Raw genomic sequence first — 12,714 nt, 5'->3', positions numbered from 1 at the left:
CTGCTGTCATCAAGTCTCCAATTTGCGCACGCTATGTAACTTCAATAGTTTTACCCTGTTGGCCGAATGACTAAGCGATCGCTCCGTCCCTCTCCGTTCTACAGCATGATCTAGTGTCTAGGATACCTATGGCGCTCTCACCCAGGAGGCCCGCGTGCGATTCCCGGTGTCGGAAGTATTTTTTTACCTGCTATCATCAAGTCTCCAATTTGCGCATACTATATAACTTCAATACTTTAACCCTGTTGGCCGAATGGCAAAGCGATCGCTCAGTCCCTCTCCGTTCTCCGGCATGGTCTAGTGGCTAGGATACCTAGCTCTCACCCAGGAGGCCTGGATTCGATTCCCGGTGTCGGAAGTATTTTCTTTTACCTGCTGTATTCAAGCCTCCAATTTGCGCATGCTTTGTTACTTCAATACTTTTACCCTGTTGGCCGAATATCTAAGCGATCGCTCCGTCCCTCTCCGTTCTCTGGCGTGGTCTAGTGGCTAGGATATCTGGCTCTCACCCAGGAGACCCTGGTTCGATTCTTGGTGTCGAAAGTATTCTTTTATCTGCTGTCATCAAGTCTCCAATTTGCGCACGGTATGTACCTTGAATAGTTTCACCCTGTTGGCCGAATGGCTAAGCGATCGCTCCGTCCCTCTCCGTTCTCTGACACGGTCTAGTGGCTTGGACACCTGGCTCTCACCCAGGAGGCCCGGGTATGATTCCCGGTGTCGGAAGTATATTTTATCTGCTAATATCAAGTATCCAATTTACGCACGCTAAGTAACTTCAATACTTTTACCCTGTTGGCCAAATGGCTAAGTGATCGCTCCGTCCCTCTCCGTTCTCCGGCATGGTCTAGTGGCTAGGATACCTGGCTCTCACCCAGGAGGCCCGGGTTCGACTCCCAGTGTCGGAAGTATTTTCTTTTATCTGCTGTCGTCAAGTCTCCAATTTGCGCACGCTATGTAACTTCAATACTTTTACCCTGTTGGCCGAATCGCTAAGCGATCGCTCCGTCCCTCTCCGTTCTCTAGCATGGTCTAGTGGCTAAGATACCTGGCTTTCACCCAGGAGGCCCGGGTTCGATTCCCGGTGTCGGAAGTATTTTCTTTTATCTGCTGTCATCAAGTCTCCAATTTGCGCACGCTATGCAACTTCAATAGTTTTACCCTGTTGGCCGAATTGCTAAGCGATCGCTCCGTCCCTCTCCGTTCTACAGCATGGTCTAGTGTCTAGGATACCTATGGCGCTCTCACCCAGGAGGCCCGCGTCCGATTCTCGGTGTCGGAAGTATTTTTTCATCTGCTATCATCAAGTCTCCAATTTGCGCATGCTATATAACTTCAATACTTTTACCCTGTTGGCCGAATGGCTAATCGATTGCTCTGTCCCTCTCCGTTCTCCGGCATGGTCTAGTGGCTTGGATACCTGGCTCTCACCCAGGAGGCCCGCGTGCGATTCCCGGTATCGGAAGTATTTTTTTATCTGCTATCATCAAGTCTCCAATTTGCGCATACTATATAACTTCAATACTTTTACCCTGTTGGCCGAATGGCTAAGCGATCGCTCAGTCCCTCTCCGTTCTCCGGCATGGTCTAGTGGCTAGGATACCTAGCTCTCACCCAGGAGGCCTGGATTCGATTGCCGGTGTCGGAAGTATTTTCTTTTATCTGCTGTCATCAAGTCTCCAATTTGCGCACGGTATGTAACTTGAATAGTTTCACCCTGTTGGCCGAATGGCTAAGCGATCGCTCCGTCCCTCTACGTTCTCTGGCATGGTCTAGTGGCTTGGACACCTGGGTCTCACCCAGGATGCCCGGGTACAATTCCCGGTGTCGGAAGTATTTTTATCTGCTATTATCAAGTATCCAATTTACGCACGCTATGTAACTTCAATACTTTTACCCTGTTGGCCAAATGACTAAGCGATCGCTCCGTCCCTCTCCGTTCTCCGGCATGGTCTAGTGGCTAGGACACCTGGCTCTCACCCAGGAGGCCCGGGTTCGATTCCCGGTGTCGGAAGTATTTTCTTTTATCTGCTATCATCAAGTCTCCAATTTGCGCACGCTATGTAACTTCAATACTTTTACCCTGTTGGCCGAATCGCTAAGCGATCGCTCCGTCCCTCTCCATTCTCCGGCATGGTCTAGTGGCTAGGATACCTGGATCTCACCCAGGAGTCCCGAGTTCAATTCCCGGTGTCAGAAGTATTTTTTTATCTGCTGTCATCAAGTCTCCGATTTGCGCATGCTATGTAACTTCAATAGTTTTACCCTGTTGGCCGAATGGCTAAGCGATCGCTCAGTCCCTCTTCATTCTACAGCATGGTCTAGTGTCTAGGATACCTACAGCGCTCTCACCCAGGAGGCCCACGTGCGATTCCCGGTGGCGGAAGTATTTTTTTATCTGCTATCATCAAGTCTCCAATTTGCGCATACGATATAACTTCAATACTTTTACCCTGTTGGCCGAATGGCTAAGTGATCGCTCTGTCTCTCTCCGTTCTCCGGCATGGTCTAGTGGCTTGGATACCTGGCTCTCACCTAGGAGGCCCGCGTGCGATTCCCGGTATCGGAAGTATTTTTTTATCTGCTATTATCAAGTCTCCAATTTGCGCATACTATATAACTTCAAAACTTTTACCCTGTTGGCCGAATGGCTAAGCGATCGCTCAGTCCCTCTCCCTTCTCCGGCATGATCCAGTGGCTAGGATACCTGGCTTTCACCCAGGAGGCTCGGGTTCGATTCCCGGTGTCGGAAGTATTTTCTTTTATCTGCTGTCATCAAGTCTCCAATTTGCGCACGTTATGTAACTTCAATAGTTTTACCCTGTTGACCGAATGGCTAAGCGATCGCTCCGTCCCTCTCCGTTCTACAGCATGGTCTAGTGTCTAGGATACCTATGGCGCTCTCACCCAGGAGGCCCGCGTCCGATTCCCGGTGTCGGAAGTATTTTTTTATCTGCTATTATCAAGTCTCCAATTTGCCATGCTATATAACTTGAATAGTTTCACCCTGTTGGCCGAATGGCTAAGCGATCGCTCCGTCCCTCTCCGTTCTCTGGCTTGGTCTAGTGGCTTGGATACCTGGCTCTCACCCAGGAGGCCCGGTTGCGATTCCCGGTGTCGGAGGTATTTTCTTTTATATGCTATCATCAAGTCTCCAATTTGCGCAAGGTATGTAACTTCAATAGTTTTACCGTGTTGGTCAAATGGCTAAGCGATCGCTCCGTCCCCTTGCGTTCTCTGGCGTGGTCTAGTGGCTAGGATATCTGGCTCTCACCCAGGAGACCCGGGTTCGATTCGCGTTGTCGGAAGTATTTTCTTTCTTCTGCTATCATGAAGTCTCCAAATTGCGCACGCTGTATAACTGCAATACTTTTACCCTGTTGGTCGAATGGCTAAGCGATCGCTCGTCCCTCTCCGTTCTCCGGCATGGTCTAGTGGCTAGGATTCCTGGCTCTCACCCAGGAGGCCCGGGTTCAATTCCCGGTGTCAGAAGTATTTTTTTATCTGCTGTCATCAAGTCTTCGATTTGCGCATGCTATGTAACTTCAATAGTTTTACCCTGTTGGCCGAATGGCTAAGCGATCGCTCCGTCCCTCTCCATTCTACAGCATGGTCTAGTGTCTAGGATACCTACAGCGCTCTCACCCAGGAGGCCCGCGTGCGATTCCCGGTGTCGGAAGTATTTTTTTACCTGCTATCATCAAGTCTCCAATTTGCGCATAATATATAACTTCAATACTTTTACCCTGTTGGCCGAATGGCAAAGCCATCGCTCAGTCCCTCTCCGTTCTCCGGCATGGTCTAGTGGCTAGGATACCTAGCTCTCACCCAGGAGGCCTGGATTCGATTCCCGGTGTCGGAAGTATTTTCTTTTATCTGCTGTCTTCAAGCCTCCAATTTGCGCATGCTTTGTAACTTCAATACTTTTACCCTATTGGCCGAATATCTAAGCGATCGCTCCGTCCCTCTCCGTTCTCCGGCGTGGTCTAGTGGCTAGGAGATCTGGCTCTCACCCAGGAGACCCTGGTTCGATTCTTGGTGTCGAAAGTATTCTTTTATCTGCTGTCATCAAGTCTCCAATTTGCGCACGGTATGTAACTTGAATAGTTTCACCCTGTTGGCCGAATGGCTAAGCGATCGCTCCGTCCCTCTCCGTTCTCTGACATGGTCTAGTGGCTTGGACACCTGGCTCTCACCCAGGAGGCCCGGGTACGATTCCCGGTGTCGGAAGTATTTTTTATCTGCTATTATCAAGTATCCAATTTACGCACGCTATGTAACTTCAATACTTTTACCCTGTTAGCCGAATGGCTAAGTGATCGCTCCGTCCCTCTCCGTTCTCCGGCATGGTCTAGTGGCTAGGATACCTGGCTCTCACCCAGGAGGCCCGGGTTAGATTCCCGGTGTCGGAAGTATTTTCTTTTATCTGCTATCATCAAGTCTCCAATTTGCGCACGCTATGTAACTTCAATACTTTTACCCTGTTGGCCGAATGGCTAAGCGATCGCTCCGTCCCTCTCCGTTCTCTGGCATGGTCTAGTGGCTAGGATACTTAGCTCTCACCCAGGAAGCCTGAATTCGATTCCCGGTGTTGGAAGTATTTTCTTTTATCTGCTGTCATCAAGTCTCCAATTTGCGCACGGTATGTAACTTGAATAGTTTCACCCTGTTGGCCGAATGGCTAAGCGATCGCTCCGTCTCTCTACGTTCTCTGGCATGGTCTAGTGGCTTGGACACCTGGCTCTCACCCAGGAGGCCCGGGTACGATTCCCGGTGTCGGAAATATTTTTTATCTGCTATTATCAAGTATCCAATTTACGCACGCTATTTAACTTCAATACTTTTACCCTGTTAGCCAAATGGCTAAGCGATCGCTCCGTCCTTCTCCGTTCTCCGGCATGGTCTAGTGGCTAGGATACCTGGCTTTCACCCAGGAGGCCCGGGTTCGATTCCCGGTGTCGGAAGTGTTTTCTTTTATCTGCTGTCATCAAGTCTCCAATTTGCGCATGCTATGTAACTTCAATAGTTTTACCCTGTTGGCCGAATGGCTAAGCGATCGCTCCGTCCCTCTCCGTTCTACAGCATGATCTAGTGTCTAGGATACATATTGCGCTCTCACGCAGGAGGCCCGCGTCCGATTCCCGGTGTCGGAAGTATTTTTTCATCTGCTATCATCAAGTCTCCAATTCGCGCATGCTATATAACTTCAATACTTTTACGCTGTTGGCCGAATGGCTAAGCGATCGCTCTGTCCCTCTCCGTTCTCCGGCATGGTCTAGTGGCTTGGATACCTGGCTCTCACCCAGGAGGCCCGCGTGCGAATCCCGGTGTCGGAAGTATTTTTTTACCTGCTATCATCAAGTCTCCAATTTGCGCATACTATATAACTTCAATACTTTTACCCTGTTGGCCGAATGGCAAAGCGATCGCTCCGTCCCTCTCCGTTCTCTGGCATGGTCTAGTGGCTAGGATACTTAGCTCTCACCCAGGAAACCTGAATTCGATTCCCGGTGTTGGAAGTATTTTCTTTTATCTGCTGTCATCCAGTCTCCAATTTGCGCACGGTATGTAACTTGAATAGTTTCACCCTGTTGGCCGAATGGCTAAGCGATCGCTCCGTCTCTCTACGTTCTCTGGCATGGTCTAGTGGCTTGGACACCTGGCTCTCACCCAGGAGGCCCGGGTACGATTCCCGGTGTCGGAAATATTTTTTATCTGCTATTATCAAGTATCCAATTTACGCACGCTATTTAACTTCAATACTTTTACCCTGTTGGCCAAATGGCTAAGCGATCGCTCCGTCCCTCTCCGTTCTCCGGCGTGGTCTAGTGGCTAGGATATCTGGCTCTCACCCAGGAGACCCTGGTTCGATTCTTGGTGTCGGAAGTATTCTTTTATCTGCTGTCATCAAGTCTCCAATTTGCGCACGGTATGTAACTTGAATAGTTTCACCCTGTTGGCCGAATGGCTAAGCGATCTTTCCGTTACTCTCCGTTCTCCGGCATGGTCTAGTGTCTAGGATACCTGGCTCTCACCCAGGAGGCCCGGGTTCGATTCCCGGTGTCGGAAGTATTTTCTTTTATCTGCTATCATCAAGTCTCCAAATTGCGCACGCTGTATAACTGCAATACTTTTACCCTGTTGGTCGAATGGCTAAGCGATCGCTCCGTCCCTCTCTGTTCTCCGGCATGGTCTTGTGGCTAGGATTCCTGGCTCTCACCCAGGAGGCCCGGGTTCAATTCCCGGTGTCAGAAGTATTTTTTTTATCTGCTGTCATCAAGTCTTCGATTTGCGCATGCTATGTAACATTAATAGTTTTACCCTGTTGGCCGAATGGCTAAGCGATCGCTCCGTCCCTCTCCATTCTACAGCATGGTCTAGTGGCTAGGATACCTAGCTCTCACCCAGGAGGCCTGGATTCGATTCCCGGTGTCGGAAGTATTTTCTTTTATCTACTGTCATCAAGTCTCCAATTTGCGCACGGTATGTAACTTGAATAGTTTCACCCTGTTGGCCGAATGGCTAAGCGATCGCTCCGTCCCTCTCCGTTCTCTGACATGGTCTAGTGGCTTGGACACCTGGCTCTCACCCAGGAGGCCCGGGTACGATTCCCGGTGTCGGAAGTATTTTTTATCTGCTATTATCAAGTATCCAATTTACGCACGCTATGTAACTTCAATACTTTTACCCTGTTGGCCGAATCGCTAAGTGATCGATCCGTCCCTCGCCGTTCTCCGGCATGGTCTAGTGGCTAGGATACCTGGCTCTCACCCAGGAGGCCCGGGTTCGATTCCCGGTGTCGGAAGTATTTTCTTTTATCTGCTATCATCAAGTCTCCAATTTGCGCACGCTATGTAACTTCAAAACTTTTACCCTGTTGGCCGAATCGCTAAGCGATCGCTCCGTCCCTCTCCGTTCTCTGGCATGGTCTAGTGGCTAGGATACTTAGCTCTCACCCAGGAAGCCTGAATTCGATTCCCGGTGTTGGAAGTATTTTCTTTTATCTGCTGTCATCAAGTCTCCAATTTGCGCACGGTATGTAACTTGAATAGTTTCACCCTGTTGGCCGAATGGCTAAGCGATCGCTCCGTCTCTCTACGTTCTCTGGCATGGTCTAGTGGCTTGGACACCTGGCTCTCACCCAGGAGGCCCGGGTACGATTCCCGGTGTCGGAAATATTTTTTATCTGCTATTATCAAGTATCCAATTTACACACGCTATGTAACTTCAATACTTTTACCCTGTTGGCCAAATGGCTAAGCGATCGCTCCGTCCTTCTCCGTTCTCCGGCATGGTCTAGTGGCTAGGATACCTGGCTTTCACCCAGGAGGCCCGGGTTCGATTCCCGGTGTCGGAAGTGTTTTCTTTTATCTGCTGTCATCAAGTCTCCAATTTGCGCATGCTATGTAACTTCAATAGTTTTACCCTGTTGGCCGAATGGCTAAGCGATCGCTCCGTCCCTCTCCGTTCTACAGCATGATCTAGTGTCTAGGATACATATTGCGCTCTCACGCAGGAGGCCCGCGTCCGATTCCCGGTGTCGGAAGTATTTTTTTACCTGCTATCATCAAGTCTCCAATTTGCGCATACTATATAACTTCAATACTTTTACCCTGTTGGCCGAATGGCAAAGCGATCGCTCAGTCCCTCTCCGTTCTCCGGCATGGTCTAGTGGCTGGGATACCTAGCTCTCACCCAGGAGGCCTGGATTCGATTCCCGGTGTCGGAAGTATTTTCTTTTATCTGCTGTCTTCAAGCCTCCAATTTGCGCATGCTATGTAACTTCAATAGTTTTACCCTGTTGGCCGAATGGCTAAGCGATCGCTCCGTCCCTCTCCGTTCTACAGCATGATCTAGTGTCTAGGATACATATTGCGCTCTCACGCAGGAGGTCCGCGTCCGATTCCCGGTGTCGGAAGTATTTTTTATCTGCTATTATCAAGTATCCAATTTACGCACGCTATGCAACTTCAATACTTTTACCCTGTTGGCCAAATGGCTAAGTGATCGCTCCGTCCCTCTTTGTTCTCCGGCATGGTCTAGTGGCTAGGATACCTGGCTCTCACCCAGGAGGCCCGGGTTCGATTCCCGGTGTCGGAAGTATTTTCTTTTATCTGCTATCATCAAGTCTCCAATTTGCGCACGCTATGTAACTTCAATACTTTTACCCTGTTGGCCGAATCGCTAAGCGATCGCTCCGTCCCTCTCCTTTCTCCGGCATGGTCTAGTGGCTAGGATACCTGGCTTTCACCCAGGAGGCCCGGGTTCGATTCCCGGTGTCGGAAGTATTTTCTTTTATCTGCTGTCATCAAGTCTCCGATTTGCGCACGCTATGTAACTTCAAAAGTTTTACCCTGTTGGCCGAATGACTAAGCGATCGCTCCGTCCCTCTCCGTTCTACAGCATGGTCTAGTGTCTAGGATACCTATGGCGCTCTCACCCAGGAGGCCCGCGTCCGATTCCCGGTGTCGGAAGTATTTTTTCATCTATCATCAAGTCTCCAATTTGCGCATGCTATATAACTTCAATACTTTTACCCTGTTGGCCGAATGGCTAAGCGATCGCTCTGTCCCTCTCCGTTCTCCGGCATGGTCTAGTGGCTTGGATACCTGGCTCTCACCCAGGAGGCCCGCGTGCGATTCCCTGTATCGGAAGTATTCTTTTATCTGCTATCATCAAGTCTCCAATTCGCGCATACTATATAACTTCAATACTTTTACCCTGTTGGCCGAATGGCTAAGCGATCGCTCAGTCCCTCTCCCTTCTCCGGCATGGTCTAGTGGCTAGGATACTTAGCTCTCACCCAGGAAGCCTGAATTCGATTCCCGGTGTTGGAAGTATTTTCTTTTATCTGCTGTCATCAAGTCTCCAATTTGCGCAAGGTATGTAACTTGAATAGTTTCACCCTGTTGGCCGAATGGCTAAGCGATCGCTCCGTCCCTCTCCGTTCTCTGGCATGGTCTAGTGGCTTGGACACCTGGCTATCACCCAGGAGGCCCGGGTACAATTCCCGGTGTCGGAAGTATTTTTTATCTGCTATTATCAAGTATCCAATTTACGCACGCTATGCAACTTCAATACTTTTACCCTGTTGGCCAAATGGCTAAGTGATCGCTCCGTCCCTCTCAGTTCTCCGGCATGGTCTAGTGGCTAGGATACCTGGCTCTCACCCAGGAGGCCCGGGTTCGATTCCCGGTGTCGGAAGTATTTTCTTTTATCTGCTATCATCAAGTCTCCAATTTGCGCACGCTATGTAACTTCAATACTTTTACCCTGTTGGCCGAATCGCTAAGCGATCGCTCCGTCCCTCTCCTTTCTCCGGCATGGTCTAGTGGCTAGGATACCTGGCTTTCACCCAGGAGGCCCGGGTTCGATTCCCGGTGTCGGAAGTATTTTCTTTTATCTGCTGTCATCAAGTCTCCGATTTGCGCACGCTATGTAACTTCAATAGTTTTACCCTGTTGGCCGAATGGCTAAGCGATCGCTCCGTCCCTCTCCGTTCTACAGCATGGTCTAGTGTCTAGGATACCTATGGCGCTCTCACCAAGGAGGCCCGCGTGCGATTCCCGGTATCGGAAGTATTCTTTTATCTGCTATCATCAAGTCTCCAATTCGCGCATACTATATAACTTCAATACTTTTACCCTGTTGGCCGAATGGCTAAGCGATCGCTCAGTCCCTCTCCGTTCTCCGGCATGGTCTAGTGTCTAGAATACCTATGGCGCTCTCACCCAGGAGGCCCGCGTCCGATTCCCGGTGTCGGAAGTATTTTTTTACCTGCTATCATCAAGTCTCTAATTTTCCATGCTATATAACTTAAATAGTTTCACCCTGTTGGCCGAATGGCTAAGCGATCGGTCCGTCCCTCTTCGTTCTCTGGCATGGTCTAGTGGCTTGGATACCTGGCTCTCACCCAGGAGGCCCGGGTACGATTCCGGGTGTCGGGAGTATTTTTTATCTGCTATTATCAAGTCTCGAATTTGCGCACGCTATGTAACTTCAATACTTTTACCCTGTTGCCCGAATGGCTAAGCGATCTTTCCGTTACTCTCCGTTCTCCGGCATGGTCTAGTGTCTAGGATACCTGGCTCTCACCCAGGAGGCCCGGGTTCGATTCCCGGTGTCGGAAGTATTTTCTTTTATCTGCTATCATCAAGTCTCCAATTTGCGCACGCTGTATAACTGCAATACTTTTACCCTGTTGGTCGAATGGCTAAGCGATCGCTCCGTCCCTCTCCGTTCCCCGGCATGGTCTAATGGCTAGGATACCTAGCTCTCACCCAGGAGGCCTGGATTCGATTGCCGGTGTCGGAAGTATTTTCTTTTATCTGCTGTCATTAAGTCTCCAATTTGCGCACGGTATGTAACTTGAATAGTTTCACCCTGTTGGCCGAATCGCTAAGCGATCGCTCCGTCCCTCTCCGTTCTCCGGCATGGTCTAGTGGCTAGGATACCTGGCTCTCACCCAGGAGGCCCGGGTTCAATTCCCGGTGTCAGAAGTATTTTTTTATCTGCTGTCATCAAGTCTCCGATTTGCGCACGCTATGTAACTTCAATAGTTTTACCCTGTTGGCCGAATGGCTAAGCGATCGCTCCGTCCCTCTTCATTCTACATCATGGTCTAGTGTCTAGGATACCTACAGCGCTCTCACCCAGGAGGCCCACGTGCGATTCCCGGTGTCGGAAGTATTTTTTTATCTGCTATCATCAAGTCTCCAATTTGCGCATACGATATAACTTCAATACTTTTACCCTGTTGGCCGAATGGCTAAGTGATCGCTCTGTCCCTCTCCGTTCTCCGGCATGGTCTAGTGGCTTGGATACCTGGCTCTCACCTAGGAGGCCCGGGTACGATTCCCGGTGTCGGAAGTATTTTTTATCTGCTATTATCAAGTCTCCAATTTGCGCACGCTATGTAACTTCAATACTTTTACCCTGTTGCCCGAATGGCTAAGCGATCTTTCCGTTACTCTCCGTTCTCCGGCATGGTCTAGTGTCTAGGATACCTGGCTCTCACCCAGGAGGCCCGGTTGCGATTCCCGGTGTCGGAGGTATTTTCTTTTATATGCTATCATCAAGTCTCCAATTTGCGCAAGGTATGTAACTTCAATAGTTTTACCGTGTTGGTCAAATGGCTAAGCGATCGCTCCGTCCCTTTGCGTTATCCGGCGTGGTCTAGTGGCTAGGATATCTGGCTCTCACCCAGGAGACCCGGGTTCGATTCGCGGTGTCGGAAGTATTTTTTTTTATCTGCTGTCATCAAGTCTTCGATTTGCGCATGCTATGTAACTTCAATAGTTTTACCCTGTTGGCCGAATGGCTAAGCGATCGCTCCGTCCCTCTCCATTCTACAGCATGGTCTAGTGTCTAGGATACCTACAGCGCTCTCACCCAGGAGGCCCGCGTGCGATTCCCGGTGTCGGAAGTATTTTTTTACCTGCTGTCATCAAGTCTCCAATTTGCGCATAATATATAACTTCAATACTTTTACCCTGTTGGCCGAATGGCAAAGCCATCGCTCAGTCCCTCTCCGTTCTCCGGCATGGTCTAGTGGCTAGGATACCTAGCTCTCACCCAGGAGGCCTGGATTCGATTCCCGGTGTCGGAAGTATTTTCTTTTATCTGCTGTGTTCAAGCCTCCAATTTGCGCATGCTTTATAACTTCAATACTTTTACCCTATTGGCCGAATATCTAAGCGATCGCTCCGTCCCTCTCCGTTCTCCGGCGTGGTCTAGTGGCTAGGAGATCTGGCTCTCACCCAGGAGACCCTGGTTCGATTCTTGGTGTCGAAAGTATTCTTTTATCTGCTGTCATCAAGTCTCCAATTTGCGCACGGTATGTAACTTGAATAGTTTCACCCTGCTGGCCGAATGGCTAAGCGATCGCTCCGTCCCTCTCCGTTCTCTGACATGGTCTAGTGGCTTGGACACCTGGCTCTCACCCAGGAGGCCCGGGTACGATTCCCGGTGTCGGAAGTATTTTTTATCTGCTATTATCAAGTATCCAATTTACGCACGCTATGTAACTTCAATACTTTTACCCTGTTCGCCGAATCGCTAAGTGATCGATCCGTCCCTCTCCGTTCTCCGGCATGGTCTAGTGGCTAGGATACCTGGCTCTCACCCAGGAGGCCCGGGTTCGATTCCCGGTGTCGGAAGTATTTTCTTTTATCTGCTATCATCAAGTCCCCAATTTGCGCACGCTATGTAACTTCAAAACTTTTACCCTGTTGGCCGAATCGCTAAGCGATCGCTCCGTCCCTCTCCGTTCTCTCGCATGGTCTAGTGGCTAGGATACCTGGCTTTCACCCAGGAGGCCCAGGCTCGATTCCCGGTGTCGGAAGTATTTTCTTTTATCTGCTATCATCAAGTCTCCAATTTGCGCACGCTATGTAACTTCAATACTTTTACCCTGTTGGCCGAATGGCTAAGCGATCGCTCAGACCCTCTCCCTTCTCCGGCATGGTCTAGTGGCTAGGATACTTAGCTCTCACCCAGGAAGCCTGAATTCGATTCCCGGTGTTGGAAGTATTTTCTTTTATCTGCTGTCATCAAGTCTCCAATTTGCGCACGGTATGTAACTTGAATAGTTTCACCCTGTTGGCCGAATGGCTAAGCGATCGCTCCGTCTCTCTACGTTCTCTGGCATGGTCTAGTGGCTTGGACACCTGGCTCTCACCCAGGAGGCCCGGGTACGATTCCCGGTGTCGGAAA

General features: G+C 49.8%; 32 non-coding genes across 32 annotated transcripts; all 32 read left to right on the top strand.

Annotated features, from left to right (window-relative positions):
• The first annotated feature begins 286 nt into the window (after positions 1-286).
• Positions 287-358, top strand: TRNAE-CUC (transfer RNA glutamic acid (anticodon CUC)). The gene has a single exon. It is a non-coding gene; the product is annotated as a tRNA-Glu (tRNA).
• A 478-nt stretch (positions 359-836) lies between these two features.
• On the top strand, positions 837-908 carry TRNAE-CUC (transfer RNA glutamic acid (anticodon CUC)). The gene has a single exon. It is a non-coding gene; the product is annotated as a tRNA-Glu (tRNA).
• A 113-nt stretch (positions 909-1,021) lies between these two features.
• On the top strand, positions 1,022-1,093 carry TRNAE-UUC (transfer RNA glutamic acid (anticodon UUC)). The gene has a single exon. It is a non-coding gene; the product is annotated as a tRNA-Glu (tRNA).
• An 849-nt stretch (positions 1,094-1,942) lies between these two features.
• On the top strand, positions 1,943-2,014 carry TRNAE-CUC (transfer RNA glutamic acid (anticodon CUC)). Its single transcript has one exon. It is a non-coding gene; the product is annotated as a tRNA-Glu (tRNA).
• A 666-nt stretch (positions 2,015-2,680) lies between these two features.
• TRNAE-UUC (transfer RNA glutamic acid (anticodon UUC)) lies at positions 2,681-2,752 on the top strand. Its single transcript has one exon. It is a non-coding gene; the product is annotated as a tRNA-Glu (tRNA).
• Positions 2,753-3,420: 668 nt separating this feature from the next.
• Positions 3,421-3,492, top strand: TRNAE-CUC (transfer RNA glutamic acid (anticodon CUC)). The gene has a single exon. It is a non-coding gene; the product is annotated as a tRNA-Glu (tRNA).
• Positions 3,493-3,790: 298 nt separating this feature from the next.
• TRNAE-CUC (transfer RNA glutamic acid (anticodon CUC)) lies at positions 3,791-3,862 on the top strand. Its single transcript has one exon. It is a non-coding gene; the product is annotated as a tRNA-Glu (tRNA).
• A 296-nt stretch (positions 3,863-4,158) lies between these two features.
• Positions 4,159-4,230, top strand: TRNAE-CUC (transfer RNA glutamic acid (anticodon CUC)). The gene has a single exon. It is a non-coding gene; the product is annotated as a tRNA-Glu (tRNA).
• A 110-nt stretch (positions 4,231-4,340) lies between these two features.
• Positions 4,341-4,412, top strand: TRNAE-CUC (transfer RNA glutamic acid (anticodon CUC)). Its single transcript has one exon. It is a non-coding gene; the product is annotated as a tRNA-Glu (tRNA).
• Positions 4,413-4,710: 298 nt separating this feature from the next.
• TRNAE-CUC (transfer RNA glutamic acid (anticodon CUC)) lies at positions 4,711-4,782 on the top strand. The gene has a single exon. It is a non-coding gene; the product is annotated as a tRNA-Glu (tRNA).
• A 110-nt stretch (positions 4,783-4,892) lies between these two features.
• On the top strand, positions 4,893-4,964 carry TRNAE-UUC (transfer RNA glutamic acid (anticodon UUC)). Its single transcript has one exon. It is a non-coding gene; the product is annotated as a tRNA-Glu (tRNA).
• A 668-nt stretch (positions 4,965-5,632) lies between these two features.
• TRNAE-CUC (transfer RNA glutamic acid (anticodon CUC)) lies at positions 5,633-5,704 on the top strand. Its single transcript has one exon. It is a non-coding gene; the product is annotated as a tRNA-Glu (tRNA).
• Positions 5,705-5,814: 110 nt separating this feature from the next.
• On the top strand, positions 5,815-5,886 carry TRNAE-CUC (transfer RNA glutamic acid (anticodon CUC)). Its single transcript has one exon. It is a non-coding gene; the product is annotated as a tRNA-Glu (tRNA).
• A 111-nt stretch (positions 5,887-5,997) lies between these two features.
• Positions 5,998-6,069, top strand: TRNAE-CUC (transfer RNA glutamic acid (anticodon CUC)). The gene has a single exon. It is a non-coding gene; the product is annotated as a tRNA-Glu (tRNA).
• A 113-nt stretch (positions 6,070-6,182) lies between these two features.
• TRNAE-CUC (transfer RNA glutamic acid (anticodon CUC)) lies at positions 6,183-6,254 on the top strand. Its single transcript has one exon. It is a non-coding gene; the product is annotated as a tRNA-Glu (tRNA).
• A 297-nt stretch (positions 6,255-6,551) lies between these two features.
• On the top strand, positions 6,552-6,623 carry TRNAE-CUC (transfer RNA glutamic acid (anticodon CUC)). The gene has a single exon. It is a non-coding gene; the product is annotated as a tRNA-Glu (tRNA).
• Positions 6,624-6,733: 110 nt separating this feature from the next.
• On the top strand, positions 6,734-6,805 carry TRNAE-CUC (transfer RNA glutamic acid (anticodon CUC)). Its single transcript has one exon. It is a non-coding gene; the product is annotated as a tRNA-Glu (tRNA).
• Positions 6,806-7,103: 298 nt separating this feature from the next.
• On the top strand, positions 7,104-7,175 carry TRNAE-CUC (transfer RNA glutamic acid (anticodon CUC)). The gene has a single exon. It is a non-coding gene; the product is annotated as a tRNA-Glu (tRNA).
• A 110-nt stretch (positions 7,176-7,285) lies between these two features.
• Positions 7,286-7,357, top strand: TRNAE-UUC (transfer RNA glutamic acid (anticodon UUC)). The gene has a single exon. It is a non-coding gene; the product is annotated as a tRNA-Glu (tRNA).
• Positions 7,358-8,028: 671 nt separating this feature from the next.
• On the top strand, positions 8,029-8,100 carry TRNAE-CUC (transfer RNA glutamic acid (anticodon CUC)). Its single transcript has one exon. It is a non-coding gene; the product is annotated as a tRNA-Glu (tRNA).
• A 113-nt stretch (positions 8,101-8,213) lies between these two features.
• TRNAE-UUC (transfer RNA glutamic acid (anticodon UUC)) lies at positions 8,214-8,285 on the top strand. The gene has a single exon. It is a non-coding gene; the product is annotated as a tRNA-Glu (tRNA).
• Positions 8,286-8,950: 665 nt separating this feature from the next.
• Positions 8,951-9,022, top strand: TRNAD-AUC (transfer RNA aspartic acid (anticodon AUC)). Its single transcript has one exon. It is a non-coding gene; the product is annotated as a tRNA-Asp (tRNA).
• Positions 9,023-9,132: 110 nt separating this feature from the next.
• On the top strand, positions 9,133-9,204 carry TRNAE-CUC (transfer RNA glutamic acid (anticodon CUC)). The gene has a single exon. It is a non-coding gene; the product is annotated as a tRNA-Glu (tRNA).
• Positions 9,205-9,317: 113 nt separating this feature from the next.
• TRNAE-UUC (transfer RNA glutamic acid (anticodon UUC)) lies at positions 9,318-9,389 on the top strand. The gene has a single exon. It is a non-coding gene; the product is annotated as a tRNA-Glu (tRNA).
• Positions 9,390-10,057: 668 nt separating this feature from the next.
• Positions 10,058-10,129, top strand: TRNAE-CUC (transfer RNA glutamic acid (anticodon CUC)). Its single transcript has one exon. It is a non-coding gene; the product is annotated as a tRNA-Glu (tRNA).
• A 298-nt stretch (positions 10,130-10,427) lies between these two features.
• On the top strand, positions 10,428-10,499 carry TRNAE-CUC (transfer RNA glutamic acid (anticodon CUC)). Its single transcript has one exon. It is a non-coding gene; the product is annotated as a tRNA-Glu (tRNA).
• Positions 10,500-10,797: 298 nt separating this feature from the next.
• On the top strand, positions 10,798-10,869 carry TRNAE-CUC (transfer RNA glutamic acid (anticodon CUC)). Its single transcript has one exon. It is a non-coding gene; the product is annotated as a tRNA-Glu (tRNA).
• Positions 10,870-11,164: 295 nt separating this feature from the next.
• On the top strand, positions 11,165-11,236 carry TRNAE-CUC (transfer RNA glutamic acid (anticodon CUC)). The gene has a single exon. It is a non-coding gene; the product is annotated as a tRNA-Glu (tRNA).
• Positions 11,237-11,536: 300 nt separating this feature from the next.
• Positions 11,537-11,608, top strand: TRNAE-CUC (transfer RNA glutamic acid (anticodon CUC)). The gene has a single exon. It is a non-coding gene; the product is annotated as a tRNA-Glu (tRNA).
• Positions 11,609-11,904: 296 nt separating this feature from the next.
• On the top strand, positions 11,905-11,976 carry TRNAE-CUC (transfer RNA glutamic acid (anticodon CUC)). Its single transcript has one exon. It is a non-coding gene; the product is annotated as a tRNA-Glu (tRNA).
• A 110-nt stretch (positions 11,977-12,086) lies between these two features.
• Positions 12,087-12,158, top strand: TRNAE-CUC (transfer RNA glutamic acid (anticodon CUC)). The gene has a single exon. It is a non-coding gene; the product is annotated as a tRNA-Glu (tRNA).
• A 483-nt stretch (positions 12,159-12,641) lies between these two features.
• On the top strand, positions 12,642-12,713 carry TRNAE-CUC (transfer RNA glutamic acid (anticodon CUC)). The gene has a single exon. It is a non-coding gene; the product is annotated as a tRNA-Glu (tRNA).
• The last annotated feature ends 1 nt before the right edge of the window (position 12,714 follows it).

The sequence above is a fragment of the Rhipicephalus microplus genome, chromosome 3, assembly GCF_043290135.1.
Source record: "Rhipicephalus microplus isolate Deutch F79 chromosome 3, USDA_Rmic, whole genome shotgun sequence".
NCBI lineage: Eukaryota > Metazoa > Arthropoda > Arachnida > Ixodida > Ixodidae > Rhipicephalus > Rhipicephalus microplus.
This window is presented reverse-complemented; position numbering and strand designations above follow the sequence as displayed.